At 39.7% G+C, this 16,271-nt stretch overlaps 1 protein-coding gene across 3 annotated transcripts in view; it reads right to left on the bottom strand.

The window, feature by feature from the left end:
- PDSS2 (decaprenyl diphosphate synthase subunit 2) overlaps positions 1–16,271 on the bottom strand; it is a 276,315-nt gene that overhangs the window by 76,258 nt on the left and 183,786 nt on the right.

The raw sequence follows: 16,271 nt of genomic DNA, 5'->3' as shown, positions 1-16,271 counted from the left end.
ACCCCAGACTCAGTGGCCTCAAACAATAATCATTTATTATTGCTCATGTGTCTGTGGATCAGCTGGGATTCAGTTAATTGAGACTGGTAGCTCTGCTTCTCACTGCATGTCTCTGGACTGGCTGGAGACATCTGGTCTGCTCCAAATGTTTCTCATTCTTCTTGGACCAGCAGTCTAGCCAGGATATGTTTTTCTCATGGCAATGGCAGAGGCCCAAGAGAGCCTCCTATTGGCCAAAGCAAATCAGAGGCAAAGGGCTAAGTGTAAGAACACCCTACCCAAATGCATCACAATTACACGGCAAAGACATAGATGTATACGTTGTTGTTCATTCACTAAGTTGTGTCCAACTCTTTGTGATCCCATGAAATGCAGCAAGGCAGGCTTCCCTGTTCTTCATTATTTCCCGGAGTTTGTTCAAACTCATGTTCGTTGAGTCAGTGATGCCATCCAACCATCTCATCCTCTGGTGCCTTTGCCTTCTCATCCTGCCTTCAATCTTTCCCAGCATCAAGGTTTTCCAATAGTGGGCTCTTTGCATCAGGTGACCTAAGTATTGGAGCTTCAGTTCCAGCATCAGTCCTTCCAATGAATATTCAGGGTTGATTTCCTTTAGGGTTGACTGGTTTGATCTCCTTGCTGTCCAAGGGACTCTTCTCCAGCACCACAGTTTCAAAGTATAAATTCTTTGGTGCTCAGCTTTCTTTATGGTCCAATTCTCACATCAGGACATTTAACACTGGAAAATACCATAGCTTTGACTTTATGGACCTTTGTCAGCAAAGTAATGTCTCTGCTTTTTAATATGCTGTCTAGGTTGGTCATAGCTTTTCTTTCAAGGAGCAAGCGCCTTTTAATTTCATGGCTGCAATCACCATCTGCAGTGATTCTGGAGACCAAGAAAAAAATTCTGTCACTGTTTCCATTTTTCTCATCTACTTCCCATGAAATGATGGGACCAGATGCCATGATCTTAGTTTTTTGAATGCTGTTTTAAGCCAGCTTTTTCACTCTCCTCTTTCACTTTCATCAAAAGGCTCTTTATATCCTCTTCAGTTTCTGCCATTAAGGTGCTACCATTTGCATATCTGAGGTTGTTGATATTTCTCCAGGCAATCTTGATTCCAGCTTGTGAATCATCTAGCCCAGCATTTCGCATAATGTATTCTGCATAGAGGTTAAATAACCAGGGTGAAAATATACAGCCTTGAAATACTCCTTTCTCAGTTGGAACCAGTCCATTGTTCCATGCTCAGTTCTAACTGTTGCTTCTTGACCTGCATACAGGTTTCACAGGAGGCAGGTAAAGTGATCTGGTATTCCCATAAACATTTTCCAGTTTGTTGTGACCACACAGTCAAAGACTTGACTTCAGCACAGTCAATGAAGCTGAAGTAGATGTTTTTCTGGATTTCTCTTGCTTTTTCTATGATCCAACAGATGGTGGCAGTTTGATCTCTGGTTCGTCTGCCTTTTCTAAATCCAGCTTGTACATGTGGAAATTCCCAGTTCACGTACTGTTGAAGCCGAGCTTGAAGGATTTTGAGCATTACCTTGCTAGTATGTGATATAAGCACAATAGTAAGGTAGTTGGAACATTCTTTGGCATTGCCCTTCTTTGAGATTGGAATGAAAATTGACCTTTTCCAATCCTGTGGCCATTCCTGAGTTTTCCAAATTTGCTGGCATACTGAGTGTAGCACTTTAACAACATCATCTTTGGGGATTTAAAATAGCTCAGCTGGAACTCCATCAGCTCTACTAGCTTTGTTTGTAGTAATGCTTCCTAAGGTCCACTTGACTTCACACTCCAGGATGTCTAGTTTGAGTTGAATGACCACACCAGTGTGGTTATCCAGGTCATTAGGACCTTTTTTGTACAGTTCCTCTGTGTATTCTTGCCACCTCTTCTTCATCTCTTCTGCCTCTCTAAGGTCCTTGCCGTTTCTGTCCTTTGTTGTGCCCACTGTTGCACGAAACGTTCCCTTGGTATCTCTAATTTTCTTAAAGAGATCTCTAGTCTGAATGCGTATATTAGTTACCTATTGCTGCATAATAAATTATCTCAAACTTAGTGGCTTAAAACAATAATGAACACATTATGTTTCAGAAGGTCTGTGGTCAGGAATGGCCCAGCTGAGTGGTAGCATGGAGCTTCTCATGAAAGACCAAAAATGCTCTATTTTGTAGACAAAGAGACTCCTGTACAAATATCCTATATTTCTATTTATTGTCTATTATTTATTAAAATATATTTTTGTGCAATGCAATACATTTTATGGGAAAATGTTGTTTAGAGAGTTTTTAGCAGCAAAATAAGTACTGTGATTGTTAAACAATAGGCTAAAAGATGGTGAACATTAACTCAATTCCACAAAATAATACATAGCAAGGGAATAATAAAACAGGAGACATAAATTGTAAATCACTTTATAAATTGAGAGATAGGATACCTGCGGAATTCCTGGGCCCTTGCCCTATGCTTGTTTCTACTGCCAACAATCTTGTCTTTTGCTTCATACCTGTGTTATTTCAACACTGTTCCAGATGGTATCTCTGCTTCTGATTGCTTTGGCTTCCAATTTACGTTATTCACAGGTTCTAAATAATCTTTTTATAAAAAACTGTAGCTTATTTTCTTAATATTTATTCTTTTAAAAATTTATTTATGTGGCTATGCCAGGTCTTAATTATGGCACCCGGGATCTTCAAATTTTATTCAGCATGAACATCTTTTTTTTATTTGAGATATGTGAACTTTTAGTTGTGGTATGTAGGCTCTAGTTCCCTGACCAGGGATCCAACCAGGGCCCACTGCATTGGGGGTGCAGAGTCAGAGCCACTGCACCACTAGGGAAGTCTCTTAAAATAATCTTTATCAAAGATCTTCTCTTGTGTAAGATCCTATGATACTTTCCTTCTATATACCATTTTAAATCCAAACTCCTCAATACACATGTTCAGGATCCATTCATTCATTCATTGATTCCTCTTAAAACTATCAGCCATCCCTAGCAAAAGCCCTTTGCTCCAGCTCTGACAATAGCTTTGTCTCCATCTCAGCTTTCAAAACATAAGCATCTGATTTGTCCAGCACAGCTGCTAGTGAATAATGGGTACTCATTATGCACTTGCTGAATGAGCAGACCTTGAAAATAACTAGGTAACCTAAAACAAAATTATAACCTTCTCTTCTCAGTTCCTCTGAATCTGTGTTCAAAGTACCTTCATAATTGAGCCACATATATTTTCATAATACCTGTCTGCCTCTCTAAACTTACCTCCAACCACTCTTCTGTTCATCCACCATGTTTCAGCTGAGTGGGCCTACTTTCTATTTTCTGGATACATTAAGCTCATTCCTCTCTCAGGCCTTTTCCTAAGCTGCTTCCTCTTCTTGGAACACTTTTCCCTATTTTTTGTTATTTTTTTTTCATTCAGCTAGCTGCTTTTTGTCATTAAGATCTCAGTTTAAAATTATTTCCTCAGAGAGGACTTCCATGAACATGCACTTTAAAGTAATTCCCTCAATCCTTAACTATCGTGTCTCTCTTTTTAGTTCTACGCTGTGCAGTATCAGCTATTTCTCTTGTTCATTTATTTATGTGATTGTTTACAGTTGGCCTTTCTACAAAGATGTACACTCCATGAGAACAAAGATGTCTTATTCACTGAGCACTTATATTGCTAATGGCTGCCCATCTGGCAGATGCTCAAAGATGATGTTAAATGAATGAATAAACAAATAATGTTTATTTTCAATCTCCCAGATAATGCTCTGATCCCAACAAACCTCAACAACTTCTCTTAATTCATTTCTACTATACCTCCTAAGACTCTAGTTAAAAGAAAATTAGCTCCTCCAAAAAGCTTCCCCTGAAATACTCTTCATTCCTGATGTTGTACATTCACCTATGCATTTAGCCTATATCATAATTTGATGTGTGGTCTTCTGGGTAAATTGCTCTCCAGTGGTTCCATGCACATGTTTCTTCTCTGATCTATAGGTATCATCAGATCCCCAAGAGCATATGTCCATTTTTGTTGTAGCTTTGAGTGTTCTGGTAGCACTTAGTATGCTGTTGTAGATATAGCTGCAATTCAAGCAGGCCTTACCTGGTGGCTCAGATGGTAAAGAATCTGCATGCAATGCAGGAGACCTGGGTTCAATCCCTGGGATGGGAAGATCTCCTGGAAAATGGAATGGCTACCCACTCCAGTATTCTTGCCTGGAGAATTCCACAGACAGAGGAGTCTGGCAGGCTATAGTCCATGGGGTTGCAAAGAGTTGAACACAACTGAGTGACTAACACACACACATATGTATCATCAGATCCCCAAGAGCATCTGTGTGTTTTTTGTGGTAGCTTTGTTTTGAGTGTTCTAGTAGCACTCAGTGTGCTGTTGTAGACATAGTAGCAATTGAAGTTTACTAATAAGCACTTCCTCAAAATGGCCTAATACAGTTCTTTAGCCAAGCATTTAACCAAGATGGTGGAGTAAAAGGATGTGTGCTCATCTTCTCCTGCAAGAACACCAAAATCACAACTAGCTGCTGAACAAGCATCAATGGGAGAATATTGGATCCCACCAAAAAAGATATCCCATGTCCAGGGACAAAGGTGAAGCCCCAGAAAGACGGTAGGCAGGGCAAAACTGTGTTTGGAAACAAACCTCATACCCACCAGAGATGCTCAGAGGGCACAAACAAAACCCTTGTGTGCACAGGACCCAGGGACAGGAGCAGTGACCCCCATGAGACTAAGCCACACCTGCCTTTGAGTGTTTGAGTGTCTCCTGCAGAGGCACAGGTCAGCACTGGCCTGCCGGGGACACAGGGGCTCTGGCTACAGCACACCTGAGAGGCACAGAGTGTGGCATAAGTCCTCTTGGAGGAGGTCGCCATTAGCCCCACTGAAGAGCTGCTGAGCAGACAACCCACAAAGTGGAGAATAATTATACCAAAGAAGTTCCCACACTTTTGCAAAAGTTCTAGGGCCCACAACAGATTTCCCAACCTGGGGATCTAGCAAAGGGACTGAGAACCTCCAGGGAATTTGACTTTGAAGGGCAGTGGGATTTGACTACAGAACTTCCACAGGACTGGGGAAACAGACTCTTGGAGGGCACAAACAAAACCTTGAGCACACCAGCACCCAGGACAAAGGAACAGTGATCCTACAAGAGACTGAGCCAGACTTGTCTGTGAGTGTCCATGAGTCTCTGGCGGAGGCAGAAGTTGACCATCAGGGGCACTGAATAAATAGTCCTGGGAGCCTCAGCGTGCTGGCCTAAGTCCTTTTGAAGGAGGTTGCCATTACCTCCATTAACCCTATCACAGTTTGACCTCAGGCCAAACTACAGGGAGGGAAGACAGCTCCACCCATCAACAGAAAATTGGAATAATGATTTCCTGAGCATGGCCCTGCCCACCAGAGCAAGACACAGTTTACCCCACAGCCAGTCCCTCCCATCAGGAAGCTTCCACAAGCCTTTTAACCTCATCCATCAGAGGGCAGAGAGAATGAAAACCACAGTCACAGAAAATGAAACAAAATAACTGTATGGATCACACACAGCCTTGTCTAACCCAATATGAGCCATGCCATGCAGGGCCACCCAAGACGGATAGGTCATGGTGGAGAGTTCTGACAAAATGTCATCCACTGGAGAAGGGAATGGCAAATAATTTCAACATTCTTGCCTTGAGAACCCCATGAACAGTATGAAAAGACAAAGAGATATGACACTGAAAGATGAACTCCTCAGGTTGGTAGGTGCCCAATATGCTACTGTAGAAGAGCAGAGAAACAGTTCCAGAAGGAATGAAGAGGCTGAGCCAAAGCAGAAACAATGCTCAGGTGTGGATGTGTCTGGTGGTGAAAGTAAAGTCCAATGCTATAAAGAACAATATAGCATAGGAACCTAGAAGATTAGGTCCATGAATCAAGGTAAACAGGAAGTGGTCAAACAGGAGATAGCAAGAGTGAACATCAACATTTTAGGAATCAGTGAACTAAAATGGACTCGAATGGGCAAATTTAATTCAGAAGAACATTATATCTACTACTGTGGGCAAGAATCCCTTAGAAGAAATAGAGTAGCCTCATAGTCAACAGAAGAGCCCCAACTGCAGTAAGTGGGTGCAATATTAAAAACAACAGAATGATCTCTGTTCATTTCCAAGGCAAACCATTCAATATCACAGTAATCCAAGTCTCTGCCCCAATCACTAATGCCAAAGAAGCTGAAGTTGAACAGTTCTGTGAGGACTTACATGACCTTCTAAAACGAACAGTCAAAAAGGTGCCCTTTTCATCATAGGGGACTGGAATGCAAAAGTAGGAAGTCAAGAGATAGCTGAAGTAACAGGCAAGCTTGGCCTTGGAGTACAAAATGAAGCAGGGCAAAGGCTAACAGAGTTTTGCCAAAAGAATGCACTGGTCATAGCAAACATGCTCTTAAAACAACACAAGAGAAGATACTACACATGGACATCACCAGATGGTCAATATCAAAATCAGACTGATTATATTCTTTGCAGCCAAGATGGAGAAGCTCTATACAACCAGCAAAAACAAGACTGGGAGCTGACTGTGGCTCTGATCATGAACTCCTTATTGCAAAATTCAGACATAAATTGAAGAAAGTAGAGAAAACCACTAGACCATTCAGGTATGACCTAAATCATATCCCTTATGATTATACAATGAAAGAGACAAATAGATTCAAGAAATTAGCTCTGATAGAGTGCCTGAAGAACTATGAACAGAGGTTCATGATATTATACAGGAGGCGGTGATCAAAACCATCCCCAAGAAAAAGAAATGCAAAAAGGCAAAATGGTTTTCTGAGGAGGCCTTACAAATAGCTGAGAAAAGAAGAGAAGGGAAAGCAAAGGAGAAGAGAAAATATATACCCATCTGAATGCAGAGTTCCCAAGAACAGCAAGGAGAGATAAGAAAGGCTTCCTCAATGATCAATGCAAAGAAATAGAGGCAAACAGTAAAATGGGAAAGACTAGAGATCTCTTCAAGAAAATCAGAGATACTAACGGAACATTTCATTTAAGGATGGGCACAATAAAGGACAGAAATGGTATGGACCTAAAAGAAGCAGAAGATATTAAGAAGAGGTGGCAAGAATACACAGAAGAACTATATAAAAAAGATCTTCATGACCCAGATAACCATGATGGTGTGATCATTGATCTAGAGTCAGACATCCTGGAATGCAAAGTCAAGTGGGCCTGAGGAAGCATCACTACAAACAAAGCTAGTGGAGTGACGGAATTCCAGTTGAGCTATTTCACAACCTAAAAGATGATGCTGTTAAAGTGCTGCACTCAATATGTCAGCACATTTGGAAAACTCAGCAGTGACCATGGGACTGAAAAAGGTCAGTTTTCATTCCAAACCCAAAGAAAGACAATGCCAAAAAATGTTCAAACTACCACACAATTGCACTCATTTCACATGTTAGCAAAGCAATGCTCAAAATTCTCCAATCTAAGCTTCAACAGTACATGAACTGAGAACTTCCATATATTCAAGTTGGATTTAGAAAAGGCAGAGGAACCAGAGACAAATTGCCAACATCTATTGGATCATAGAAAAAGCAAGAGAATACAGAAGGGTATCTACTTCTGTTTCATTGACTGTGCTAAACCCTTTGACTGTATGGATCACTACAAACCATGGAAAAATTCTTCAAGAGATGGGAATACCAGACCACCTTACCTGCCTCCTGAGAAACCTGTATACAGGTCAATAGCAACATACAACTGGGGACAGAACATCAGAGTGTTTCTAAATTGGGAAACAAGCACGTTAAGGCTGTATATTGTTTATTTAACTTCTGTTCAGAGTACATCATGGGAGATGCTGGGCTGGATGAAGCACAAGCTGGAATCAAGATTGCTGGGAGAAATATCAATAACCTCAGATATGCAGATGATATAACCCTTATGGCAGAAAGCAAAGAGGAACTAAAGATCCTCTTAATGAAGGTAGAAGAGGAGAGTGAAAAAGTTGGCTTAGAACTCAACATTCAAAAACTAAGATCATGGCATCCAGTCCCATCACTTCATGGCAAACAGATGGGGTAACAGTGGAAACAGTGACAGACTTTATTTTCCTGGGCTCCAAGATCACTGCAGATAGTGACTGCAGCCATTAAATTAAAAGATCCTTGCTCCTTGGAAGAAAAGCTATGATCAAACTAGACAACATATTAAAAAGCAGAGACATTACTTTGCCAACAAAGGTCTGTAGAGTCAAAACTATGGTTTTTCCAATAGTCATGTATGGATGTGAGAGCTGGACCATAAAGAAGGCTGACCACCAAAGAATTGATGCTTTCAAACTGTGGTGTTGGAGAAGACTCTTGAGAGTGCTTTGGACTATAAGGAGATCCAACCAGTCCATCCTAAAGGAAAGCAGTCTTGAATATTCATTGGAAGGACTGATGGTGAAGCTGAAACTCCAATACTTTGGCCACCTGATGTGAAGAGCTGACTCATTGGAAAAGACCCTGATGCTGGGAAAGACTGAAGGCAGAAGGAAAAGGGCATGACAATGGACAAGATGGTTGGATCACATCACTGACTCAATGGACATGAGTTTGGGCAAGTTCCAAGAGATGATAAAGGACAGGGAAGCCTGGCGTGCTGCAGTCCATGGGGTCACAAAGAGTCGAACATGACTGAGCAACTGAATAACAAGCCGAGTATTGCCAATGGGTGCAAAGAAACTACAAAGTGTGGGGGAAAAAAATAGCTCCTGCTCCCATCAGCTGGAGTGGGAAAACAATTCACAGGGTATCAGTAGGCTACTCTGAAGGGTTTGCCTTAGCAGCGGGAAAAATGTTAGACTAAATGTTACTCTGATCCTCTAAAAGCTTAAAGGTAGGACCTGAAAGTATCAACCTGTTTCCAGTAATTTAACTGCATTCCAGAAGAAAGTTCAGGAATATTCATGGAGACACAAAAATGTCTAGCATCAAACAATAAAATTCACAGTGTCTGGCAGCCAATCAAAAATAACCAAGCATGCAAGAAAAAACAAATGGGGAGGAAAATAGCAACACATAATGAGGAATAAAATAAGTGAATTGAAATCAACTTAGAAATGACACAGATGATAGAATTAGTAGATAGGGATAGTAAAATATTTTCCATGTGGTCTGGGAGCTACAACAAATACTGAGTATGTTAAGTAGAAGCATGGAAGAACTGGTGAACTTGAATGCATACCAACAGAAACTATCTAAAATGAAATACAAAAAGAAAATTACAGGGGAACAAAAAAAAAAATACAGCGTAGTGGACTCTGTGATAACTTCAAGCAGCCTATTACTCATGTAGCTGGAGTCCCTATGATAGAGGAGAAAGAAGGAAAGATCAAAAAATATTTTAAGATAAAATGACCAAAAATTTTCAAAATTTGATTAAAAAAAAATAAAGTCACCAGAACCAAGAAGCTCAAAGGACCACAGACACAAGAAACATGAAAATAAAAAGAAAAATGACACAAGGCATCATAATCCAATTGCTCAAAAACAGCGGTAAAAAGAAAATCAGAAAAACAGCCAGAGAAATTTACACACGTTATGTACAGAAGAACAAACAGCAGTTTTGGAAACAATTAAGTGAAAAGATAATGAAGCAATACCTTTAAAACACTGAAAGAAAAAAAAATTATCAATCTTGAATTCTATATCCAGTGAACATATCTTTCAAAAGCAGTGTTGAAGTAAGACTTTTTCAGACACACAAAAGAAAGAATTAATCACCAGCAGGCCTGCACTATAAGTAGTGTTAAAATACATCTTTTAGGAAGAAAAAAAAAATACCACATGGAAATTGGGATCAACACAAAGAAATGAAAAGCACTGTAGATATTAACTATGTGGGTAAATATGAAAGATACTTAAATGCTTGTCTAAAGTATCATGATCTTAATATTTTTTCTGATTTTTCCCAGATAAAATTTTTGTTCACATTTTCCTCCTGTTATGGTTTTCAATGGCGGAAACTTAGCTTGTTTATCTCTTTATTATATATTAGATGGTGGCATAGGCTTTTGCAAATAAGAGATAATGTACAACTTCCTAGTGGACTGAAATAGCTTATTTTCATGTTTTACTTGAAAGTTGCACAAGAATCAAAATAAGATAAACATAAAGATAAAACAAGTAAGTGGATAGAAGCTTCCCTAGTGGCTCAATGGTAAAGAATCCGCCTGCAACTCAGGAGACGCAAGTTTGATCCCTGGGTTGGGAAGATCCCCTGGAGAAGGAACTGGTGACCCACTCCAGTATTCTCGTCTGGGAAATCCCATGGACAGAGGAGCCTGGCAAGCTACAGTCCGTGGGGTCCCAAAAGAGTTGGACATGATTTAGTGACTAAACCTCTGAAAATAGGGAAGAAGTCTGCTGTTCCCCATTTCAACAGCAATAGAAATTGAAGACACATGCCTTGCAGAGGACCTTGATTAGATTCCTAAGGAGGGAGCAGGAGTGGATGGGAAATAAACAATAAAAAATCAGAAAAAGTCAGTGTTGGGGTTCCTAAGATCACTCCCAAGTTTGATGATTTGTTAGGAGGATACACAGGACTCAGCATATAGTTGAACTCACAGGTATGGTTTATTACACCAAAAGGATACAAAGTAAAACCAGCAAAGGAAAAAGGTGCATGAGATGAAGACTGGAGGAAACCAGGTATAAGGTGTTAAGAATTCTTCCTCTTCTGGTAGAGTCACAAAAGATGTGATTAATTACTCCAAGAATTAACACATATGAAAACACACGTGAAATGCTGTCTAGCAGGTATATTCACTGGTGACTCAGTCCTCAGGGTTTTGGTTGGAGCTGGCAATGTAGGTATCCTCTGCCTAGCATGTACCAAAACTCTAGACTCTCAGAAGGAAAGTAGGTGATCAACATAAACCATACTGTTGGCAGAGACTGTTTAGGTACAGTGAACTGCCCTTATCAGTTAGAGAATGGGGGAAACATTTCTAAAATCCAAGTTTCCAGATGCTAGCCAAAGGCTAACCCTACAAGCAGGTTTTTTTTTTAAGGACAGTAGTCCTTTTCTGCATAGGGATATATTAAAAATATTCTTACTTTTTGATTCAAGAATGTGACTTTCATTCAGAACTTTTTTAGCAAACAGTATGAAATACAGCAAAGTTATATACGCTAAAATGTTCATCATAATATCGTTTACATTAGTAAAAAAAAAAAAAGGAAAGGAAACAAAGTAAGTGTCCAAAAACTGTGGAATGGTTCAGTAAATTATAGTACAGTATATGAATGAAAGTAATGAAGAAATATTAAATACCCATTAGATATTTTGAAGACTTTTAGTAACAAAAATGACTATCCTGGGGAGTAAATCAGAATGAAAAAATTATATATACAATAATAACTCAAAAATGGGAGAAATTAAAAAAAAATGGGAGGAATACAGAATGAAAGCTAGAAGGAAATACACTAGAATGTAATCATGATTCATTTCTGGGGGATGGCTTATATAAAATAATTTTTATTTTCTTCGACCTTTTCCTGTGCTGTCAATTTTTAGTTAACGAACACGTATTTACTTTTCTAATTAGAAACTAAGTTATAATAATAACATAATTGTGTTAAAAAGATTTTAGATATAATGGCCTATGGATTCAAAGCAACTTTAGCTAATCTATAAAATATTTAGTATGCACAGTGAATAATATGAATAGAATGTTAACGAGGGAACTTTTAGCATGGCAAATGACCATTTAAAGTGTATTTTTAAATCTGATGTGCTTCTTTGTTTAATTAGTTAACAAGAAAAGAAAAAACAGGTAAATGGAAGGAAGATATAAACACTAAAAAAAGCACAATGACTAATTTTTATTGCAAGGAAGAAATGGCTCACAAACTAGCAAAAATACAAAAATAAAAATGTTATTTGCAAAGGATAGCACAAGGATGAATTTTCTAAATAACACTGAATCCCAATTTACATACAATCTGTTAAGCATTACTAACATAAGTCACATAAATTTTCATAGTTTTAAGGAGGATTAGGTAATTACTCTACAAACTTCCAGAGAAGGTGATTTTTAACATATTTAGTTACAACTCCCCTCCATTTGTTTTAATGCATCTACTCTAGTCAGAGATACTACTCCATAGAAAGCTATTTTTATACTACCCGGCTTCTTCATCACTGCACTAAGAAAGGAGCACTAAGGAGGGAGAAAACAGACCACTATTGTATCCTCTTATCCCTGGAGAGATGAAATGGTTTGCAGCTCATTTTAAATCACAAAGCAATTCTTTTGTGTACGAATTGGCCCCAGGAGAGGAGGTTGTGCAACTCACTTTCCACATGACCTCCACTTGTGGCTGCTTCCCAATCGTGTCAGAACATGAAAACCTTGAAGGCACTCCATGTGGGGCAGTGCTCTCTCTGCCTCTGAAGTGACTCCTGGGCCAAGTTAGAAAAACCAAATTCTGAAGAGCCACTACAATGGAAAGCACACTCAGAAGGAGGGTAAAAAACCCAGAATTTTTCTGGTTAGGAAGGGAAATGTGGTTAACCTAAATTGGTCCTAAAGAGCAAATGGAGGCATCAAGAAGGACTTCTGCTTCAGTTCAACTATGCATTTTTGTTTCCGTTATAAAAAAAGAACAGCTCTTTAAATGGTTTGGCTATATTCAGAAATGTAACTGCTTAAAAAAATTCTGAAGTGTCTGGGAAGGTAGCAGGGAAAGAGGACAGATGACAAAGCATTGCTAGAGTCTTCTGAGTAAAATTTACTAGATAATCAAAGTCAGCAACTGGTGCCTACTAACAGGTGGTTCATCGAAGACTTTGTTGCTACCTCTCTTCTCTTTCCCAGGAAGAAAGATTATACGGGACTTGGAGTCAAAAAAACCTGGGTTCGGATCATGTCACTGTCAAACATGTGTTAACCATTTCCAGACACTATGTTTTCCTGGCGTTTGTCATCTCTGAATTTTAGGCTTTTTCCTCTATAAAATGGGTATACCAAGAAATGATACCGTTTTCATAGGTGATTATGTAGAAAGAAAGTATAAGCAAACTGTAAAGTGCTAAGCATTTATTATTGTTGTTGCTAGTAGTTCTGCCTGAAATACAGAAAGTATTTAACAGATGTTCACAAAGTTATTAATAAACTGTAGCAACTATAATGGACAAATGGTAAGAGTAAATAAGTCAAGAACCTTAAAATCAACAATAACATTTTCACTTAAAACTTAACAGATATTTAACAACAAAACATTAATATCTTATATGGAACTATTAGGTTGGTGCAAGAGTAATTGCAGTTTTGGGCCATGAATTTTGAGTCATTATAACTAGGTTCAAACACAGCTTTATTAATCAAAATAGGAACCATTACAATCAACACAATTTTGCCAACAAGAAATAAGTTTGTTCCTGTAGCATAAAAATCTGTGCTTTGGGATTCGATGAACTCTTGGAAAGCAATTTCTGCTTTCTGGTTGTGGAAGCGTTTTCCCTGCAAAAAGTTGTCGAGACACACAAAGAAGTGGTAGTTGGTTGGCAAGAGGGCAGGTGAATGTGGCGGATGAGGCAAAACTTTGTGGTCCAATTTGTTCAACTTTTGAAGTGTTGAATGTGTGATATGCGGTCAGGCGCTGTCGTGGAGAAGAACTAGGCTGATTCTGTTGACCAATGCCAGTTGCACGCATTGCAGTTTTTTGTGCATCTCATCGATTTGCTGAGCACACTTCTCAGATGTAATGGTGTCTCCAAGATTCAGATAGCTATAGTGGATCAGACAGGCAGCAGACCATCAAATAGTGATGATGAACTTTTTTTGATGCAAGTTTGACTTTGGGAGGTGCTTTGGAGCTTCTTCTCGGTCCAACCACTGAGCTGGTCGTCACTGGTTGTCATATAAAATCCACTTTTCTTTGCACATCACAATCCGATCAAGAAATGGTTCGTTGTTGTTGTGTAAAATAAGAAAATATGACACTTCAAAAGAACAACTTTTTTGATTTGCAGTCAGTTCATGAGCTACCCACTTACGGAGCTTTTTCACTTTTCCAATTTGCTTCAAATGCCGAATGATCATAGAATGGCGTACGTAGAGTTCTTTGGCTACTTCTCGTGTAGTTGTAAGAGAATCAGCTTCAACGATCGCTCTCAGTTGGTTGTTGTCAACTTCCAAAGGCTGGCTACTGCGCTCCTCATCTTCAAAGCTCTTGTCTCCTTTGCAAAACTTCTTGAACCTCCAGTGCACTGTATGTTCATTAGCAGTTCCTGGACCAAATGTGCTGAAGTGAAGTCACTCAGTCATGTCCAACTCTTTGCAACCCCATGGACTGCAGCCTCCCAGGCTCCTCTGTCCATGGGATTTTCCAGGCAACAGTACTGGAGTGGGTTGCCATTTCCTTCTCCAGGGGATCTTCCCGACTCAGGGATTGAACCCAGGTCTCCTGCATTGCAGGCAGGTGCTTTACCCTCTAAGCCACCAAGGAAGCTGCAAATGATCTCTGCTGCTTTACAACCAAGCCATTTGGAATTCAAATAAGAAAACTGCTAGAATTTGCTTTTTGTCTAACATCATTTCCACAGTCTAAAATAAATATAAAATAAGTAGCAAGTAATAAGTCATTAGCAAAAAATATAAAGCAAGAAATGCGCATTAAAATGATGTATAACATGAGTGAGTGAGTGAAAGCTGCTCAGTCGTGTCCGACTCTTTGTGACCCCATGGACTATACAGCGCATGGAATTCTCTAGGCCAGAATACTGGAGTGGGTAGCCATTCCCTACTCCAGGGGTTTTTCCAAACCCAGGAATCGAACCCAGGTCTCCTGCATTGCAGGCAGATTCTTTACCAGCTGAGCCACTAGGGAAGCCCGATATATAACATAATCACATTTATTTAAGAACGTATTCAATAACAAACAGCAAATTTTGACAATGCAAAACCATAAATAGTTTTGCACCAACCTAATAACACCTCCATCCATGGAATTATCTAGGCAGGCAGACGCTTTACCATCTGAGCCACCAGGGAATCCCAATAAACACCTAAGAAATATCCCAGGGGAAAAACAATGCTGCCAGAAGCATGCATGCACACTCAGTCATGTCTGACTCTTTGTGACCCCACGGACTGCAGCCCGCCAGGCTCCTCTGTCTATGGAATTTTCCAGGCAAGAATAATGAAGTGGGTTGCCATTTCCTTCTCCAAAACTGCCAGAAGAGGTCACTGCAATCATCATATATGGTGGGATCTCAGGTATGGCAGAGGCATGCTTGCAGATCAGGTTTCATTAAGGTACAGGATGAGAGGTTAAGAGCTGAGTTCTTAAGTTCAAATCTCAACTGGCAAGTTGTATGACTATGGGTACATTAATCTTTTCTAAGCCTCAGTTTTCACAGATGTAAAATGGGCAGAGCAGTAGTCTCTGCTAGCAGGATTACTGTGAAGACTTCAAGGAAGACACTCATGAATTACTTACCATAGTGTTACGTGCTTGTTGTTGTTTAGTTGCTAAGTTGTGTTGGACACTGTTCGACCCTGTGGATTGAAGCCTGCCAGGGTCCTCTGTCCATGGGATTTCCCAAGCAAGATTGCTAGAGTGGGTTGCTATTTCCTTCTCCAGGGGATCTTCCCAACCCAGGGCTCAATCCCAGGTCTCCTGCATTGGCAGGTGGATGCTTTACCACTGAGCCACCAGGGATGCCCATTATGTGCTTACCTACCATCATCTTCCTCATACTTTATGTGAGGTGTCTTTTTATGAGTGGAACTAGACCAGGTCCTCCATTTACAAACTGCTATTTACCCTCAGCCGTGGCAGAGAACCATGGTATGTTTTTGAAAAACACAGCCAATGGGGTCTACTGTGGTCATATATCCTGCCAGTCACCACACAGCACTATGCTACATAGCTGAAGTTAAGATATGCCTGCCAGGAACTGTGTTCCCTGAACCAAATGTTAGCAGATGTTCAAGGTACCGTTCTTCATATTTCACTAACCACTCTCTGAGCCATCCAGAATCCCTGGGTTATACTTTTAAATTTAAAATTTCATATCCAGGTTGCTCATGCCCTATGTTTCACTTCCAGTAAAATTTATCTTTCTTTTTTTTCAAATGGAAATGTCAAAAAGCTTAAGATGTGCATACATGCATATTTTTCCTAATTTTAGTGAGTGGAATCTTGCTAATGCAGAAAGCTAAAGAAGTTAGAATAATGAAACACTAATA

The sequence above is a fragment of the Bos taurus genome, chromosome 9, assembly GCF_002263795.3.
Source record: "Bos taurus isolate L1 Dominette 01449 registration number 42190680 breed Hereford chromosome 9, ARS-UCD2.0, whole genome shotgun sequence".
Lineage (NCBI taxonomy): Eukaryota > Metazoa > Chordata > Mammalia > Artiodactyla > Bovidae > Bos > Bos taurus.
This window is presented reverse-complemented; position numbering and strand designations above follow the sequence as displayed.